This window comes from Tursiops truncatus, chromosome 2 (assembly GCF_011762595.2).
Source record: "Tursiops truncatus isolate mTurTru1 chromosome 2, mTurTru1.mat.Y, whole genome shotgun sequence".
Lineage (NCBI taxonomy): Eukaryota > Metazoa > Chordata > Mammalia > Artiodactyla > Delphinidae > Tursiops > Tursiops truncatus.
The window spans coordinates 72169244-72189996 of record NC_047035.1 but is presented as its reverse complement, the minus strand read 5'-3'; positions in this window follow the sequence as shown (position 1 = coordinate 72189996).

Here is a 20753-nt window from a genome sequence, read left to right as displayed (position 1 = left end):
CACAGACTCAAATGCAAACATTATGACCCTTAGGCTGGCATCCTGTCTTTGGTCTACAGTAAGACCTGTCCTCAACACCTTGCCCCCAGAGGAGCAGCATGGGCATCACCTAGGAGTTTTTAGTTACAGCCTCTCTGGCCCAGGAGCTTTCTACACAAACTGGTGTCTGTGAAGTGCTGCTTTAGATCATGCTAAGAGCATGCATGCACTCAACTGTGGATAGACTTCATAGAGAATTCATAGGAGGAGGAAGGGAATTATTAATTTGAATATTCTTCAAATAATTTGTAAACTACTGATGGAACTTCAAAAGAACAAAACTTTTCCTTAATCTTTTTTTTTTTTTTAATGAAGGATATCTTAAAGAGAATTCCATAGCACCCATCAACTAGCCGTTTTCTCCAGGAAAACACAGGCATTAACCAAGAGCTCTGTCTACTCTTTGAAATGCTGATGGGTCCATAAGAAATATTTTCCTTTCCATGTACAGGAATCACTGGTGGAGGTTTTTCAAAAGGCAGTTACCTTTGCTAGGCTTCCACTTTAAGCCCCACCTGACCCCCAAAACATACACAGAACAACTGCATTTGGTGCTGTGCACATTTTCACAATCAGTAATACATATTTTGGCTTAATGATTTACCTACTATTAATGAAAACAATCCTAGGAAGCAAACATATTGCACCTTGTCAATCAAAAAAGGAGATGTCCTATTCAAGAACCTGCTATGAAGCATCTGAGTGATGCTGAGTGACTCAGCTAACATGTCAGGATGTCTTTCCTTATAACAACTAGTAGTGTACAGAGTAAGTTAAGCTTGGCATTTCCAAGCCCAATAGTCTGTTAATTTTTTTCTTACAAAGAAAGTAAGCACCCTAGATGACTGGGCCTGGGATAAAAGAGATGAAGTAGCCAGTGGGGGAAGAGAATAGAAATGCAAGTCGTGCAGGAAACAAAGATAAATTTTGTTTGAGTTATAATTTTGCCTAGAACCAGACCTCAATCATGGGCAATAGGTTATGATTGTCATCACTCCGGGCGCTAAATTTAATTGTGAAGCTTGTCACTATTACATGTAGTCACTTTAGAAGTCTTACTTTAATGTCTATTTGACGTTCCTCCAAATATAGAAATCAGTGGATACTCTGATTTCACACAGAAATTTTTTTTTTGCTCTTGAAGGACATTATCTATTTAAATGTGTTCTCTATAGCACTCAGACAGAAGTGCTTAACAATTTTGTGCCCTGTGCCCACGAATCTAACTAACATGTCTCAAGAGGCCTGTGCACCAGAATTTCTGGTCAGCAATACCACACCTCATGCAATGCCAGTAGATTTACAGCAGCAGCACAGTCCCCAGGTCAAATTTGGCTTTATCACTCTGAATCCTTTTGTAATAATGATGCTGGTAATGCTGTAATATATTATTTTAATAGGATAATACACTGAACTCTAATTTCTAGGGAATAAATACATTATTCAGCCCTGGGAGCAATTACTATATTGTGCCCAAACAAAGGGAGAGGAAACCAAAAAGAGGTCTCACTAAAAATATGTGTAAATGTCAATTATGTAAAAGTGGTTAAGAAATGGTTGGATTACCACAAATTTTTAATGTTTATATTGAATAGCTGCCTACTTTTAATTTCTGATTCTCTTAATATGGTGTTTATTGGCATTTGAATTGACCTTTTTTTTTTTTTTTTTTTTGCTGTACGCGGGCCTCTCACTGCTGTGGCCTCTCCCGTTGCGGAGCACAGGCTCCGGACGCGCAAGCCCAGCGGCCATGGCTCACGGGCCCAGCTGCTCCACGGCATGTGGGATCTTCCCGGACCGGGACACGAACCCGTGTCCCCTGCATCGGCAGGCAGACTCTCAACCACTGCGCCACCAGGGAAGCCCTGAATTGACATTTTTGGCAAACCATAAGGGACCAGAATAGCAGTGATACTAACTGCAGGATCTAACATGCAGAATACACCTTCTCTGTATTTAGAAAATTTCCTTTTCAGAGTAAACAAAGGTGTAATACCTGACAAGAACTATAATCATGAGAATGTACAAGTGTTCCAGCATCTCCCCTTCTAAACATTTTCTAGTAAGTCTTGAAAGGCAAAGTTCATCCAAACAAGAAATATTTGTCATTACTCTGATCTGTCTTAGACTTCATCCTTTTTATGTTATAAGTCTGCAAAGCTAGAAAGAATGGGGCTTGTGTATGTCTGTGAGAATAGTGTGTTTTAATTTTTAATTATAATTTGAATAGAATTACCAACAAACAAATGGTTCTACCTAGCTAATTATCCCATTTTGAAAAGGTATTGGCTTTAAAAAGGTATTGGAACTTAGTTTGTCTTTAATATGATTAAATATGTAAAATATAGCATGCTCCTTCATGTGATTTTACTCTATCAGAAACCATATTCTACCCACAAAATCCATGAGTACAAAACTCACAATTCATTGTGAGTATTGTATTCACAATTCATTGTGAATACACAATTCATTGTGTATTCACAATGTTTTAAAAATTTTAGAACTTAAAGAACAATCACCTTACTTAATATTGTGTTCAGTCTTTGCATAACTTACACCTGATTTCATCTCCATTTGGGATGCCCTGAATCACAACAAAAACAAAATGAAATACAACAAAGAGAAATCAGAGTAGCCTCTATTTTCATGTTTCTTAAGATGAAAAAGTTGTAAATGTAGTGATTTCTCTGTGTAGGCATACACATTATACTGTATCCTCACCTTCTTTATATTTCTAAGTTTTTAGAGAAACAATATTTATCCAAAAAATTCTTAGGTCAACTAATGACAGTTTAGTAAATATAAAATGTTTGGGTTTCTTTCACCTTGTCCTTGGAGGTGTTTTCAGGCCTCCGCTTTACAGCAGTTTTCTTCCACCCCTGTTCTGTGCCCTTTCTTCCTTGCCCAGTCATTATTCTCAATTAGCAATTGCTATGGGCCGTCATTACCTATCGAACCCACTTAGAAACTTGGCCACAGACTTCATCAACTCTAACCTTTCAAGGATACTGAGTTTGCTGGCAAGAAGCACTGTCTTTATTCATAAACAAACCAGTTTTGCTCGTAAGTATTATATTTTCAGTTTCAACTAATATTCTTCTTTTCTCTTGGAGTTAGCACCTGATTAGAACTGTTCTTTTTGCTAATTCAGCTCTGAGTAATAAGTATTTTATCTTATCAATAAACATGAATTTCTGTGATCCCAAGATATTTAGATCCTTAATTAGATAGTACATCTAAATTGGTTAATCAGTGTGTTTTTCTGGCAGTTTCTGAGTCAAAGTTACACTTCATCTCTGGTTAGCTTTTGTAATACTCAAGCTGAACAACTTAAAATTCTTAGTTCAAACTACTTACAATCTGTGTTAATCAAAATTCTGTAATTAAATTGGGCATGGACTTATTCTGTAACCTTATCCATTTAAGTTGTCTCTACATGAATGTCTGACACTAGTACAGTCTTTAAATATTAATGCACAGGGAAAAAAAGAAGATGAAAGGAAGAGTTGGAGCCAAGAGAAAGTAAAAGATAGCAAGGGGCAATTGTAATAAAAAGCCTTTAGAAAGTTAGGAGAGTACGCAAAGAAAAATAAACTTGTCAAAGAGCTTAGTAACCAGCATAAAATAGCACAATTTATACACAATCTAAAACTCTAAGAAATGAGTAGCCATCACGAGCTTTTGTGCAATAAAGATTAGAATCTCTGTGAAGCAGTTTCTTGTATTTTTTCTCTGCTTTTGAATTTTATTTTTAAATGATTGCAAAGCTACATGTTAAAAATGAAACAAAGCAGAACAAATAGAAAAACCTATTTTCTTTCTTTCATGTGTAAGAAAAACAATGTGCACCTGAAAGTCTGATTTCGCACCTCTAACCTGAGGCTCCCTATGACTTTGGTATAAAATGGTGTATCACCAAACAACATCACAAAATAATGTGTTTGGGCTCCACACGCAATGGAAGGCTCTTTAGCATAATCTGTAAAAGTAGCAAGTGAGTATATTGCCAAATAGTTTGGCTTTTACTATGAAAAAGGAAGGCGAGTGCATGAAACTAAATGTATAGCTGGTGTCTCCTTGCACCAGATAGAGAAATTATATTTGTTGAGACACTGCACTGTTGAGATTTGAGGAGAGAGTATGCCCTCAATTTCACTGCACTATACTAGTGTTCATTCAACTGATGAAGTTCTCAACTCAAAGGGCAACATCCACTTTGTTCTAAGTTCCTGCTGGAATGGAAAAGCTGACAAGGGAAAACTTACACAAAGGATATTGTGCTGTTAAAGTTTGTTCAAAGCCACACTTGTCAGATCTCTTTGAAATGAAATTGAAAAGGAAAAACCAATTTTCTTTGAGGACAAAGTTCATCTCATTTGGTGTGCTGCACCTGTCTAATTTTCTTCCCTGAGAAATCTTGACTAGGAAAATTTGAAAAAATAGTTTATACTAGTGCAGGTATGTATCATAATGTTTAATTCAAACTAGTGTTACATTCTGAGAAAATAAATATAAGTGAATTACTGCCTGTTTGGAGCTGTGATAAATACTTAGCTTGGCTGAAATTATTTGAGACCCTTATTCTGTTTCCAAAATGTCTCTGAAGGGCAACAGTCTGAGCTATGCTGAAATGAGACCTCTCTAATGTTCTCCTTCGTTAGTGATGTGCAGATGCACTGTATGATGGTGGGTACATTATCAAATTGAAAGCCAAGACATATCCCTCAAACGTGTTCCAGGTAAATATCTTACATGCTTCCAAATTTGGAAAAAAAAGAAAAAAAAACACCATCTATTTTTAGGGTAGCATGTTTATAAATATTAAAATTCACAACTGATTTTTTAAATGCCACCAAACAAATGCTGTAGATAAGTCTGTATCAATAGCAAACAAGAGGGCTTTGCTATTTGAAGTTACAATTTCCTGTAAATAAGAATGATACAAGATCGCAGATCAATGTAAAATAAAATACAAAATACAAGTGAATATGTCATTTAAACTTGAAGGAAATATAGCTGTGACCCCAGACAAGGATTTATATTCAAGATAGAAAAATGTTATTTTAGTCACCAGAAAAAAAAAATAATGAAAATCAAACCCAAGGGTAATCCTCCCCTTTAATGCATCTTGTCTCCTATTTCCCTTTCTCTTTTGGTCTTTTTCTGTTTCTAGGTCATCTTTCCTTGTTCAATCTTACCTGTGTGATTGGCTACATGTTTATATATAAATCTCATATATTGGAAATAGATGTATGATTAAAAATGAGAAAGCATTTGAAAATGGAAAGGACAAGCAAAATTATATCTTATCTGTTAGATCATGGGAAACAGATGATCTTTGCTTTTGCCAAATTCCCCTCAAAAATTTATATTCCCTAGTTTCCTTCTTTGTGAATGTTTTCCATTTGGAACTACATTGCCAGTGCCTTTTTATTTGCTCTGTTCAAATATGGATCCAGCTGGATTCCTCTGATTTTGTTTTTATTCCATTTGTATTTCTGTAGAAGATTGTTTCACATATCCACACCCTTTATGTAAAAGTTAATATCTTTTAAATATAGTGCTCACCATGACCTTGAAAAACAAAGACCCACTATTGAAACTTTTGGACAGTAGCTACCTTCCTTTTAGAATCAAAACTCAACCAATGTCCTGATAATCAAAGGAGAATTGTCTTAGGGTTGAAATAATTCAACTAAATGAAAAGCAAGCTTACTGATTTTTATACCTCTCTTTTGTTTAATTTTTATTTCCTTTGTGCTCCATGTGTTATAGAGTAAATGTGTTTCGATTTAGTGAAAACATATTCAGAAATGAAACATTCCTCTTATAGCTTAAAAGTTGCACATTATTTGTGTTCAATATTTGTCAGAAACATAATTTATTATGTGCTTGTGTATAAACTAATTCCTCATCGTTTTGCCTTCAAAGTCCATGAGTTGTAGCCAGTGTGTTCTGGAGAATAGCATCTTTACCTCACACATGCTGTACTTCCCTCAGTGCCTGCTTATATGCTCAATAAATATTTGTTGAATGAATGAAAGTAGGTGGCTTTCCCTCATCCCTTGAACATCACTTTTTGGTCTTTCCCTTTAATAATGCCCAGGGTACTAAAGTCATGTCACAGGAAGAAGTGGTGTTTCCCCTTTCACACTCCACACACTAATTAGATACTCCTCTTTCTGGCCCATCTTCCCCCAGGGATAGTTCAATGCAGCACCTGCTGTAGGAGATCCAATCCTTTCCTATCTCTGAGATACTGTCTATAGTCTACGTGATTGCTTCACTAAGGAGTTTTTTCTTTGTAGTTTTTACATCTTTAGAGGTGGCATTAAAGGATCTCTAGCAGAAAGTGAACCAGTAGTGCTGCACTGTATTTCATGTTTCTATAACGGAGCTGGTCATCACTATGCCTTGCATCCTCTCCTCTTCTTTCTATGAAGGCTTATGACTTGGGATCAAAGCATGGGCCCATATTTATTACACAGCACATAGTATCAAAGCACTGGTACAAGAGTCATTCTCCTGTCAAAACTTCTGTTACACCCACTCATTCAACAGATATTTCTAGCCCCTACTATGGGTTTAATACAGTGCAATGGGAACTACAAAGAGGCATAAACAAAATAGTACCTGCCCTTAAAAACAGAATTCTGCATTATCTAGAGTACTTCCACATTAATTATCTCATTTGATTTTCTACAAAAGCCAAGGGAGGATAGGAGGATAATTATTACTATACACATTTTCCAAATGAGAAACCTGCAGCCTGGAAGTCTAAGTCACCCTACCAGTAATGCCGGGACCTCGATAAAACACCTATGGGTTTGATTATACCATTTAATAACTCTTCCTTTCTACTTCAGAGAGAACCAAGCATTTTTAGCGGTGAACTGTCTCTCAGGCAGCACAAGAATATTTCTTCCAAATGCTTCTTCCTTACAAAATCTAAGGCAGGTCAATAATTAAAAGTACTTTGGACCTAAATGGAACCATTCAGTTCCTACAGCTTGCAGTTTCTAGACTTGCCATCTTCAAACTGCAATCTATTATTTGAGGATGAGCAATAAGACAGCTGTGGTACACGATCCCTCCTTCCTACTTCCACTGTCCTAGCTCACGTCATTATCCTATTACATCAACAGCCTTTCACAATTATCATTATATTTCAGTCTCCCCTCCCACACACCTATCCACTTACATGCTGCTGCCAGGTAAATCTTCCTAGAGTACAATTATGTTTCAGTCATTATGCTTCTCAGAAAATGTATATGGCTCCCTGTAGCCTACTGGGCTGAGTTCCAACTGCTTAGCACCTCTGTAAACAAAGCACAACTTATCTTTCCACCCTTCACTTAACCTACAAGGAAAATACATAATTTGCTGCTTTCCGTACACACTCATCTCTTTACTTGGTGCCTTTCTTGCTATTCCTTCTACCTGGAATACTTATTTTCTTCTGGAACCTGTACTAAGTCTTTCAACATAAATACCAATAAAGTCTTTACTGTAAGACTTACATTGTAGCTTCAACTAGGGACAAATACAACTTACTTTGAACACACACAAAACTTCCTTGGAGTCTCCTCCCTGAAACTTATGAAACAGCAAATATCTTACAGACAGACAAGCAGATGGAATTAGGTTTAAATCCTGACCTGGCCAAACTTGGTCAACTTATTTAACTTCTCCAAGCATCCATTTCCTTATCTGGTTTATGGTGAATATTAGTGATTATCCATAAGAAAACTTTTGGTAATTCTTAGCATATATTAAGAATTAGCAATAAATGGCTGCTCTTATTTTTTGATTCTGCTTTGCATTGTAGTTATGTCTGTATATATGCTATGTAAATGCCCGTACGTTGTCTGCTTTCAGGAAGGCTGAGACCATAATTATTTTTATTTTTCATCTTTGTACCATATAGGTCTTGATACAAAAAAAAAAAAAGCTTGTCTCAATTTACATTCCCACCAACAGTGCAAGAGGGTTCCCTTTTCTCCACACCCTCTCCAGCATTTACTGTTTGTAGATTTTCTATTTTTTTAAACATCTTTGTTGGAGTATAATTGCTTTACAATGGTGTGTTGGTTTCTGCTTTATAACAAAGTGAATCAGTTATACATATACATATGTCCCCATATCTCTTCCCTCTTGCATCTCACTCCTTCCCACCCTCCCTATCCCACCCCTCTAGGTGGTCACAAAGCACTGAGCTGATCTCCCTGTGCTATGCGGCTGCTTCCCACTAGCTATCTATTTCACGTTTGCTCGTGTATATATGTCCATGTCACTCTTTCACTTTGTCCTAGCTTACCCTGCCCCCTCCCCGTGTCCTCAAGTCCATTCTCTAGTAGGTCTGTGTCTTTATACCCGTCTTGCCGCTAGGTTCTTCATGACTTTTTTTTTATTTTTTCTTAGACTCCATATATATATGTTAGCATATGGTATTTGTTTTTCTCTTTCTGACTTACTTCACTCTGTATGACAGCCTCTAGGTCCATCCACCTCACTACAAATAACTCAATTTCGTTTCTTTTTATGGCTGAGTAATATTCCATTATATATATGTGCCACATCTTCTTTATCCATTCATCTGTCGATGGACACTTAGGTTGCTTCTATGTCCTGGCTATTGTAAATAGTGCTGCAATGAACATTGCGGTACATGACTCTTTTTAAATTATGGTTTTCTCAGGGTATATGCCCTATAGTGGGATTGCTGGGTCGTATGGTAGTTCTATTTTTACTTTTTTAATGAACCTCCATACTGTTCTCCATAGTGGCTGTATCAATTTACATTCCCACCAACAGCACAAGAGGGTTCCCTTTTCTCCACACTCTCTCCAGCATTTATTGTTTGTACATTTTTCGATGATGGCCATTCTGACTGGTGTGAGGTGATACCTCATTGTAGTTTTGATTTGCATTTCTTTAATGATTAGTGATGTTGAGCATCCTTTCATGTGTTTGTTGGCAATCTGTATATCTTCTTTGGAGAAATGTCTATTTAGGTTTTCTGATCATTTTTGATTGGGTTGTTTGTATTTTTGATATTGAGCTGCTTGTAAATTTTGGAGATTATTCCTTTGTCAGTTGCTTCATTTGCAGATATTTTCTCCCATTCTGAGGGTTGTTTTTCATCTTTTTTATGTTTTCCTTTGCTGTGCAAAAGCTTTTAAGTTTCATTAGGTCCCATTTGTTTATTTTTGTTTTTATTTCCGTTTCTCTAGGAGGTGGGTCAAAAAGGATCTTGCTGTGATATATGTCATAGAGTGTTCTGCCTATGTTTTCCTCTAAGAGTTATAGTGTCTGGCCTTACACTTAGGTCTTTAATCCATTTTGAGTTTATTTTTGTGTATGGTGTTAGGGAGTGTTCTAATTTCATTCTTTTACATGTAGCGGCCCAGTTTTCCCAGCACCACTTATTGAAGAGGCTGTCTTTTCTCCATTGTATATCTTGCCTCCTTTATCAAGTATAAGGTGACCATATGTGCATGGGTTTATCTCTGGGCTTTTTATCCTGTTCCATTGATCTGTATTTCTGTTTTTGTGCCAGTACCATACTGTCTTGATTACTGTAGCTTTGTAGTATAGTCTGAAGTCAGGGAGCCTGATTCCTCCAGCTCCGTTTTTCTTTCTCAAGATTGCTTTGGCTATTCAGGGTCTTTTGTGTTTCCATACAAATTGTTAATTTTTTTGTTCTAGTTCTGTGAAAAATGCCAGTGGTAGTCTGATAGGGATTGCATTGAATCTGTAGATTGCTTTTGTAGTATAGTCATTTTCACAATGTTGATTCTTCCCATCCAGAAACATGGTATATGGATTGTTTGTATCATCTTTAATTTCTTTCATTAGTGTCTTACAGTTTTCTGCATAGAGGTCTTTTGTCTCCTTAGGTAGGTTTATTCCTAGATATTTTATTCTTTTTGTTGCAATGGTAAATGGGAGTGTTTCCTTCTCTTTCAGATTTTTCATCATTAGTGTATAGGAATGCCAGAGATTTCTGTGCATTAATTTTGTATCCTGCTACTTTACTGAATTCATTGATTAGCTCTAGTAGTTTTCTGGTAGCATCTTTAGGATTCTCTATGTATAGAATCATGTCACCGGCAAACAGTGACAGCTTTACTTCTTCTTTTCCTATTTGGATTCCTTTTATTTCTTTTTCTCCTCTGACTGCTGTGGCTAAAACTTCCAAAACTATGTTGAATAATGGTGAGAAAAGACAACCCTCTGAATGGGAGAAAATAACTGCAAATGAAGCAACTGACAAAGGATTAATCTCCAAAATTTACAAGCAGCTCATGCAGCTCAATATCAAAAAAAAACAAACAACCCAATCCGAAAATGGGCAGAAGACCTAAATAGACATTTCTCCAAAGAAGATATACAGATTGCCAACAAACACCTGAAAGGATGTTCAACATCACTAATCATTAGAGAAATGCAAATCAAAACTACAATGAGGTATCACCTCACACCAGTCAGAATAGCCATCATCAAAAAATGTACAAACAATAAATGCTTGAAAGGGTGTGGAGAAAAGGGAACCCTCTTCCACTGTTTTTGGGAATGTAAATTGATACAGCCATTATGGAGAACAGTACAGAGGTTCCTTAAAAAACTAAGAATAGAACTACCATACGACCCAGCAATCCCACTATTGGGTATGTACCCTGAGAAAACCATAATTTAAAAAGAGTCATGTACCGCAATGTTCATTGCAGCACTATTTACAATAGCCAGGACATAGAAGCAACCTAAGTGTCCATCGACAGATGAATGGATAAAGAAGATGTGGCCCATATATACAATGGACTATTACTCAGCCATAAAAAGAAATGAAATTGAGTTATTTGTAGTGAGGTGGATGGACCTAGAGTCTGTTATATAGAGTGAAGTAAGTCAGAAAGAGAAAAACAAATACTGTCTGCTAACACATATATATGGAATCTAAAAAAAATGGTTCTAACAAATCTAGGGGCAGGACAGGAATAAAGACACAGACATAGAGAATGGACTTGAGGACATGGGGAGGGGGAAGGGTAAGCTGGGACAAAGTGAGAGAGTGGCATGGACATATATACACTACCAAATGTAAAACAGATAGCTAGTGGGAAGCAACCACATAACACAGGGAGATCAGCTCGGTGCTTTGTGACCACCTAGAAGGGTGGGATAGGGAGGGTGGGAAGGAGGGAGACGCAAGAGAGAGGAGATATGGGGATATATGTATATGTATAGCTGATTCACTTTGTTATAAAGCAGAAAGTAACACACGATTGTAAAGCAATTATACTCCAATAAAGATGTTAAAAATAATAAATAAATAAAATGTAAAACAAACAAAGAAAAGTTTGTTAGTCATTATGATGTTAGCCACTGCACACCTACTTCATCATATGAGCATTATGGACAATATCCATGTTGATGAATTACAATTTCCTAGTATCCCTTAGTAGTAATATCATTAATATAGTTCTTTTCAGTTTCAGAATAAGAAATACAGTTGGTTTAGTTTATGAATCTTCTAATTATAGTTTCTTAATTAAAATTTGGTGGTGTAGGAAATTTAAGAAGGCTTAAATTCAATTAATATAGCCCAGGAAGTCAACCATTTCATTAGTATTGTAGCGTATAAAAATGGAGCATGGCTAGAAAACTGTATGCTGTATTTCTCAAGAGTATCACTGGGTCTGCTTTTATGTACCCAGGCTGTGCCAACCATGGAGAACATGAACTGGTAAACCAGAAAGGTTGTAAAGTTGACTGCATCCAAACTCAATTGGAATAAGTTTCATCACAAATACACCCTTTGTTGGATTGAAAAGAAATGGGATGTCATGAAGACTTATGGAGGAGACTAGATGATGTAATTCTAACCCTCTCTGTGGAGGAACTATGAGAACATTCTTAATAATAATTTTATATAATTACATATATTACACTATAGAATAATTATTATAAATATTCATAGAAATACACACAAGAACATTCCTAATAATAATTATGTAAGTTATATATATATAATTATACTTAAATAAATATGTGTATTTATATATTTATATAAAATATATTGTATTATTGTATAATAATTATACATTATTTATAATTACATATATGGTTATATATATACAGACATATACATGGCTATTGAAAAAATATTGTCATTGTCAATTTTTTCTTAGCTTTACAAGTGATATTCCTAACAGAATAATAAACAATTGGTCTAATGAAATAAAATGTTTAAGAAATAAGAGGGTGGTATCTAGCACTTCTTTTTAAGTGGGGGCAAGAGTTTTGTTTTACAATGCGGTAGAAGAACTTTCTGATATTTAATGGGCACTTACACATCCAGGAATCTTTTACAGTCAACTAATTGAGAAGTAACTAAACCTTCTTATTTGAGGATGGGATTTCATATTTAAAAACCTCTAAATAATTTACTATCATTCTTTTTTTTCATTCTCAAATACTTATGGATCACTCTAATTACAGTGTGAATAGTAGATTGGAGGTGTAAATCTACAGGCAGAAATACTTGTTAGGAGGTTGTTAAGGTGATCCAGGTGAGAGGTGATTACGGTCAGATCTGCAGTAGAGGCAGTTAATGGGACAAAAGTATGGAGTAGCTGGGCCATACTACTTTACCTCAAACCTAAAGGATTCTCAAATTTAGGGCAATGCTTTATGTTAGCCTTCCCAATTTGTGCAGGAGATCAGTGCCTCTCAAAAATATGTATAACTAATCTGGAATTATTTTAATGCTCTTCTTCTGGTCCCAGGGATATATCAAAGAGTGAGGGGACTCAAGTTCTCCATATTTCCTTTCCCTGGGTCACAGTAATATTCAAACACAGGCCTAAAATTAGAGACAGAGAGAAGCAGAGAGACTTGAGACTTTTCAGGCAGAAAAATCAAAGAACTGATACTAGGTTGGACATGGGGCAGGGAGTGAAAAAGTGTACACTAAGAATTCACCAAGTTGCTGGCTTGGGCAACCAGGTGGATGATGGTAGCATTTACTGAGGTAGAGAACAGAGAAGGAAAAGTAGACTTTGGAGTTGATAAAGGTATTAAATTCACTTTTGAACATGTTAAGTTTGAAGTAGGGCAGGAAAACACACATGAGCTGAAGGCAGTTAGGCTTTCTGAGTCTGAAACTCAGGAAGGAGTTTCTGTTGGACTAGGAGTCATCAGCATATAAATGTTGAATGAGATTTCCCACGGGAAAATTGTATAACTCGAGAACAGAACCCTCGTAAAATAAACATTTGATCTTCAGGCAGAGAAAAGGATGCCTATAAAAGGAATGTCCCGAGACATGGGGAATTTGGTGTCACTGAGGTCAAAAGAAGAAAGTATTTCAAAAAGGTGGAGGTCATCAAGAATGTTAAATGTTGCTGAGATTTCAAGTAAGTTGGAGTCTATGAAGTTTCCATTTATTTTACTTAAAATAAAAAAAAAGCATAGATGACTTTCAGTAGAAATTGTTTCAGTGCTGTGATGGGTCTGGGCCAGCTTTTTGTATAATGAAAAATGTCTCTGGGAATTCCCTGGCAGTCCAGTGGTTAGGACACTGCGTTTCCACTGCAGTGGGCACGAGTTCGATCCCTGGTCAGGGAACTAAGATCCCATAAGCCACATGGTGTGGAAAGAAAGAAAGAAAGAAAGAGAGAAAGAGAGAGAAAGAGAGAGAGAGAGAGAGAGAGAAAGGAAAGTGTCTCATTAAATGTAATCTTCTGTGATTAAGAAGTTTAACTCTGAAGGGAAGAATAAGGACTTGAAAGACAAGAACGTTTTCAAATTTCTTCCTTCCTCTGTCTCTGATATATTCTATGTTCTTTATTTATGGTTCACTGATACAGGAATAAGCTGGCTTGCACTGGCAAAGAACTTTTTTTTACAAATGGCTGACACGTTACCTTGGCATAGTTCTAGTTCTGGGATTTTATACTAAGCATCCAGTGACCAAAAACAGAAAAGTTTTTACATTAACTCTCGTGCTGACTTCTTAGGAGTAAAAAAACCCAAAACCGATATATTTTCCTTCCTTTTGCTATACTATACTCAGCAATCTAGTCACTGGAATTTGCCTCCATACACCTACAGGCAATGAAGAGATTCTTTAATAGATTTCCATATTAAGAGTCATAAATACTTCACTACCTTCAGAAAATAAGAACAGAGAGTAAAAATGTTAGCAATTAAAATTTTAATGGTCTTAATAAGAATTTTCCAGTTTTTAACAATATGTGTTGGAAGAGATTTGGGAAAATACTAGTGTACCATCTCTCACCTTTATGGAAACTTCCATGAATCTGGATATGGAACTATGAAAAATATGCTGCTTAAAGAAATGTTTTCTTCTTCAGAGGATAAAGTGAGTTCTATCTCATTATCGTGAAGAAATATATAAAATTATATTTTCAATTCTCATGGTCTATAAGCTACAATTAGAATTACATGAAATACTTTAGAAACTGCTTATTTTTATATCATGAATAAAATATTATTTCAGAGAACAAAATGTTTAGCTACCAACCTCATTATAATAATACCACACAAAATAAAAACTACTTTTGGATGTCAGCTATCACAATAACAGCATTTAATTTCTGTATAGGACTTTACAACTTATGAAGAACTTCGAGATCTGATATCTCATTCAAGCCTTAGAAGGATCCTATGAATTAGTCAAGGCAAGTATAACTATTGTCACTTAATAGAAAACAAAACTGAAGTTCAATGTTATTGCACAATTTGTCGTACCTCACTGGGTTTAGTAAGAGACAGAGTTGGGCTAGGACTCAGATCTCCTAATTACTAAACCAATATTTTCCACTATACATCAATAGTAAACATCAAACATTGTTAGAAACAGTGAAAGAAACTTTTCCCTTGAGGTGTTTACAACTGGCTGGGAAGATCAGACATGCAAAACATTAAAGACCAATACAAACAATATACAATCAAGTGCTAAATATGCTTCATTCTATAAAAATCTGAATTAACTGCTGTCACAGTCATAAGATCCCTTCCTGTAATTAAAATGGCTCCTGTGATGGTTCACTTTATGTGTCAACTTGACTGGGCTAAGGAACGCCCAGATATCTGGTAAAATATGATTTCTGGTGTGTCTTCGGAAGAGATTAACATTTAAATCGAGTAGTAAAGACTGAATAAAGCAGATGGCCTTCACCAATGTGGATAGTAGGCATCATCCAATCCACTAAGGCCTTAAATAGAACCAAAAGGAAGAGAAGGGTGAATCTGCTCTTTCTGTCTGAGTTGAGACATCTTCTCCTGCCCTCAGATGTTGGCTGCCCTAGTTCTCAGACCTTCAGACTCAGGCTGAATTACACTAGCAACTTTCCAGGGTCTCCAGCTTACAGACAGCAGATCCTGGGACATCTTGGCCTCCATAACTAGTGAGTCAATTCTATAATAAATCTCTTCTTATCGCCAGTTCTCTCTCTCTATCTATCTATCTATCATCATCTGTCTATCATCTATCTAGTCTATCCTATTGGTTTTGTTTCTCTGGAGTACTCTAATACAGCTCCCAATGCCCTCCACTAACAAACGTTCCTAAACAACAAAAAAAGAGGTTTGGGCATCATAATCAGATTATTTAAATTTCATTGTATCTGAGAACATACATCCTAGGTAAGAAACCAAAATATGGATCTATATAGTGAAATGGAGAACTGAATCATTGCCAATGTATGTTCACGTGTTCCCAAAGCCAGCGTTTGAAAAGTCTTAAAAATGAGAAAGGTAAACTTCATTTTCTATTAATCTATGATGTCCAAGGTGCTTCTTCATCTAATCTGGAAACATCTTATCATATTACAAAAGCTTATATTTATTGATGGTTTAATCCAAATAGTATTCAGAACAACATGATTACAGGAGCGTGTCTTAAGCTTATTCATGCTAACCATGTTCTATTAAGGTTTATCTCTTAATTAATTAAGAGATTATAGACTGTGGTAACATGCTAAATATTTTAGGGGGTTGTGAGGAAGGTGAGATACAAGAGAAGTACAAGTCATTGTTCCTGCTATCAAGGGGAAAATAAAACATGATTCAGCCAGAAATGCAGAGACAATAATTATTACAGAAGTCCAGAGACAAAACAAAGTCCAGAATTGATCACTGTGTGATGGAACAGTTAGCAAATGCCTCATGGAGGAAGTGGGATGTAATCTGGACCTTAACACATGAATAGAATTTACTTAAACACAGGGAAAGAGGGAAAACATTCCAGTTACATAAAAATGGATGAATGAATCTTGAACTGTGTGGGAGGTCAGATAGAACTTTCTAAGCAGACAAAACCCTAGTAATAGAAAACATTTTAATAATTAGTATTACATTTGACCACATGTAGCATGACAGAAACTTTAGATACATCACTATAGACCTTCACAGGAAACGTGCAAATAGGTTATTATTATTTCTTTTTGTGTGTTTATGTGTTTTTCCTATGAAGTATGCATGACCCAGAGAAGTTTGATAAACTAATCAACATCCTGTGGTAAGTGCTACAAGCATTCAGGTGAAGCTGATTTCACAATCTAGTTCAGTTCCTCCCGCTGTATAATGCTGTCTCTCCCTATTATACAAAAACAGTGACCTGAGCTATCACAGAATTTCAGTAAATCCAGCCCTGCAATTCAGAACCAGTAATGTAATTACACAAAAGCAAAATAAGGCTGGATACAAATTATCTTTGCTTTCCATAAATAGGACTTCAGTGGAAAGAGGAAGTCTAAGAATGTAGGTGCCTTATAGTTTTACAGTGGACCAAAGTAAGTGTAATTCCAAGAGCATTCTGGGCCATCAGCATATGAGGAATAGAGTTAAGAATACCCCAGTTTTATCAGGGTGCAAACCCTACTTGTTTACCCTGAATCACCTCACTCACAGATTGCAGAGGGTCCTTGATATGGTCACACATTTAAATGTCAAGAGACCAGCTACCCTGAACCTTATTAGCCTACACCATTTCCTATCTTTTATACACAGTAGCTGTCTACATTAGTCGTTTTTCAGATTTTCTCTTTCCAGACTTCATAAAAGAAGAATTTGCAAATAAGTCTTTATCATCATTAACAATACTATCGCTAAAGGGCATATGTGAAGTTTTATGATAGTTTAGCACATTAATATTTTACAATCAGGCTTTAACATGCTTTTATCTTTTTTACACAAGATTAATATCCTACCTGAATTAGTTTTATTACATGCATTTTCAATTTTCACTAAGCTGATTTTCCTGCACTAGAATTTAAGTTTTTTTCTTACAACATTTTTCCTTCTCATTTGTAGAATTTAATATGTTTTATCCATATTAATTTTTTCTCACAATATTGCAGAGATGTTCCTGTTGTACTGCCATTTGCAATACAGTTTCATTAGTTAATCACACCATTTGGTGTTAAATCTTTCATTCTGTTACGACATTTACAGTTTTGTTTTCTCTGAAGTCTGTACAATTACTGCCATGCCCATCAAGTCTAGGCAAGAAGGTAGGTTTAGTAAATAACCGACTAATTTGACAAATACAGACGATCTTATCGGTAATTCAGGATCATATTTTTACATTAGGGCAGATTAGCCTTTTTGTCAAAGAGTGCCAAAACTGATACGTTGTATCATATTTTGGCACAACTCTAAAATACGAAGAGATATTTTAAAGATTAAAAAATAATTAAACTGGGCTTCCCTGGTGGCGCAGTGGTTGGGAGTCCGCCTGCCGATGCAGGGGACTCGGGTTCGTGCCCCGGCCCGGGAAGATCCCACATGCCACAGAGCGGCTGGGCCCGTGAGCCATGGCCGCTGAGCCTGTGCATCCGGAGCCTGTGCTCCGCAACGGGAGAGGCCACAATAGTGAGAGGCCCACGTACCAAAAAAAAAAAAAAAAAAAAATTAAACCTTGAAATTAGTGCTTCTCATTCTAAAAGGTCTTGTTGGGCAATCTGACATCTCTCCAATATCCATTTTGTGGCAGAGGCACAGTCTCTCAGTCTGGGCTACAGTTTGGTACATCAGAATATGGAAATCAAAGTCTGGGATTTCAATGGCGACTGAAAATCTATTCTTGGTTGAATCCCAGCTTAGTCTGGCCAGAAACTAAGATTAATAGACAAGACAGGACGATTTGTATGTCAAATAACAATAGCAGAGAATGACACCTTGAGTAGAGCAGTTGTAATGATATGCATACAAAGTTGATGTTGAGAAAAATCAACCAGTGTGTTCATGTCTATCTTCTACCCAGTAGTTGCTATGATTTCTTATACTGACTTCTGAGGCAACGCCTCACAAAATAAAACCTTCCATGGCCTCTCCTAGTATTACTGGATCACCGGCTGGATGGCTGGAGAGATAATATAATTAATATTCAAAGCTATGATTTTAATGGTTGAAAATTACATCACATCCCCTACCCTCAAAGGGAAATTACTGTATGAAAGGAAACCTCAGTACTGTGATCCAAAGGATTAAGCATTCATCACTTTCTGCTGGACAGTGACAATACTTTCACAATGAACAAGAGTAATTTCAGGTGACAATTCAATTACACACAGATAGACAAAGGGTGGGTGAGGCTATAGGTTAGTTCCATAGATGGTGTTTCTTATTATCGTCTCTGTTTGCTGTTTCTTTTTTTCCCTGGCGATTAATTTACTAATTGGCCTTAGGTTAAACGTAGTTAATATCCCCCCACTCCTTTTTTTTTTTTTTTTTTTTGCCGGAGCTATTCAAGCAGAACAAGAAGACAGAAAGGATTCCAGCCAGCAAAATCTTCACTCCTCAAATCCACCCTTCCCACTGGATACTCCTAAAAGCAAACAAAAAACTGCTTCACAGAGTCAAGATTGGAAAGAACCTGTATACTGTTGGAATCACCTTTCATTATATTTCCCCAACAAAAAAGAAAGGATGATGACCAGAGGCAGAATAATTTGATTGGCTGGAAAACCTGGGTTAATAGTGTTCTCTTCTCTATGAAACGAAACAAAGTGTACTAAAACAATACTACAGGAGGAATAATTTTATCACAAACATCCACGTTCAGATAGGCTATTAGCACGTATTCTGCACAAACAACACGCACTAGTTGGGGCCCTACTTGCGGACAGCCAGACACTTTCGGAGATGGAGTTGAAAATAACCGAGCTCCAAGCTTTTCTCAAACGGAGAGAGCAAGCCAAGCTCCCAAGATGGTGGCTGCCGAGCGCGTCCCAGGAGGAGGTGGGGCTGACGCACTTCCGGCCCCACCCCTTCTCCCTCACCGTCCATCATATCAAATAGAAATATTTGTTCTTTTCAAGAAAGCGAAGGGAGGGTCCCCGAAGGCAGTGCACTAGAGACGAGGATGCCGTTTTCGCGAGGGATGGCGTTACTACTGACCAGACGCCTTTGGGAGAGCTGGGCACCTCTCAATGCACACTAACTACTTCGCTCACAAACAAGATGGTGGATGAAAGGCGTAATTAATATGATGCGGACTGAGAGAAAACACCGTGGGACTTTTGAATTGTGGCAATGCAGATAAGATAACTCCTAAGTGCCAATTTAATAACTATTAGAATTCATCTGCCACTCTCCACTCCACTTTATATTTAATTATTTCAATAAATAAGTGTGAATGATTTTTATCATTTTCATTCAGTTCCCCAATGTACTTATTCTTCCCTGGACACATTTTTCCTCTGAATTCTCGGCTGTCTTTAGAGTATAGATTTGGAAAATGAACTCAAAAGACCAGCAAGCTGAGGATAGTTGGTATCAGACGTCTTTTCCCTATGGATTAAAAAAAAAAAAGTTTTTCTACTTGTGGCTGCTTCTTTCACAACGTGACTATTTAACTGGGCAGAGAAACCCAGGCTTTTGTTTCTCATCTTTGTTTGGAACCCCATGTATTTGCTTTTAGTAAGTCAGCCTCTGCTTATCAAAGGTGTCTCCAAGGTTCAGTTTCGAACATTGTGTATTAATTTTAGGCACCTCCCTTTATTACTTTTTGTGAAAAACAAAATAAAACATTTAGCAGCATCTTACCTTTGGAAGTCTGCAGAGATTATCTGCTTATTCTCAGTCTCCCCATGAAATGAAGAGCTGTAGATGAAATTAATTTTGTGTTGATAAACTGGTCCTCGACAAGCAGGGAGTAAGTCTCTGTCCCCAAGGAGCTCCTCATCTAAATCTACTGGCATCTGGAAGGCAAGGTGAAGGTACATATAGTCCTATTCCATATTTTCAAGCTACTTCAAAATCATCACAGAGTTTTTGGTTTTGGTCTACAAAATTGGCAGTTAGACAGTTAACTTTGTAATCCATTCAACAGAGCATTAAGAAAATAGAGCCTTTCCTGTCTCCTAGACACAACCTGTTTTCACCAGCATGGACTCCTTAAATATCAAATGATCAGTCAAATTCAAAGCCCTGAGAGAAAGGGGTCCAAAAGCATGTCTCATCTAAAGCTGAAGCTGCCACTTTGGACCCCCTTTGAATTGCTTGAGAGAGTAGATGGTAGGATGAAAAAGAGCTTGCTCTTCAGGTATAAGAACATGGCTCCAGGGTCAGACTACCCAGGCCCAAATATTGGCTCCTTTACTTCCGGGGGTGCAAAGGTGAATTAAGTAAGCTAAGGATTAGTGCTCTAAAGCAAACAGAAAAGTAACTGGCATCTAGTAAGT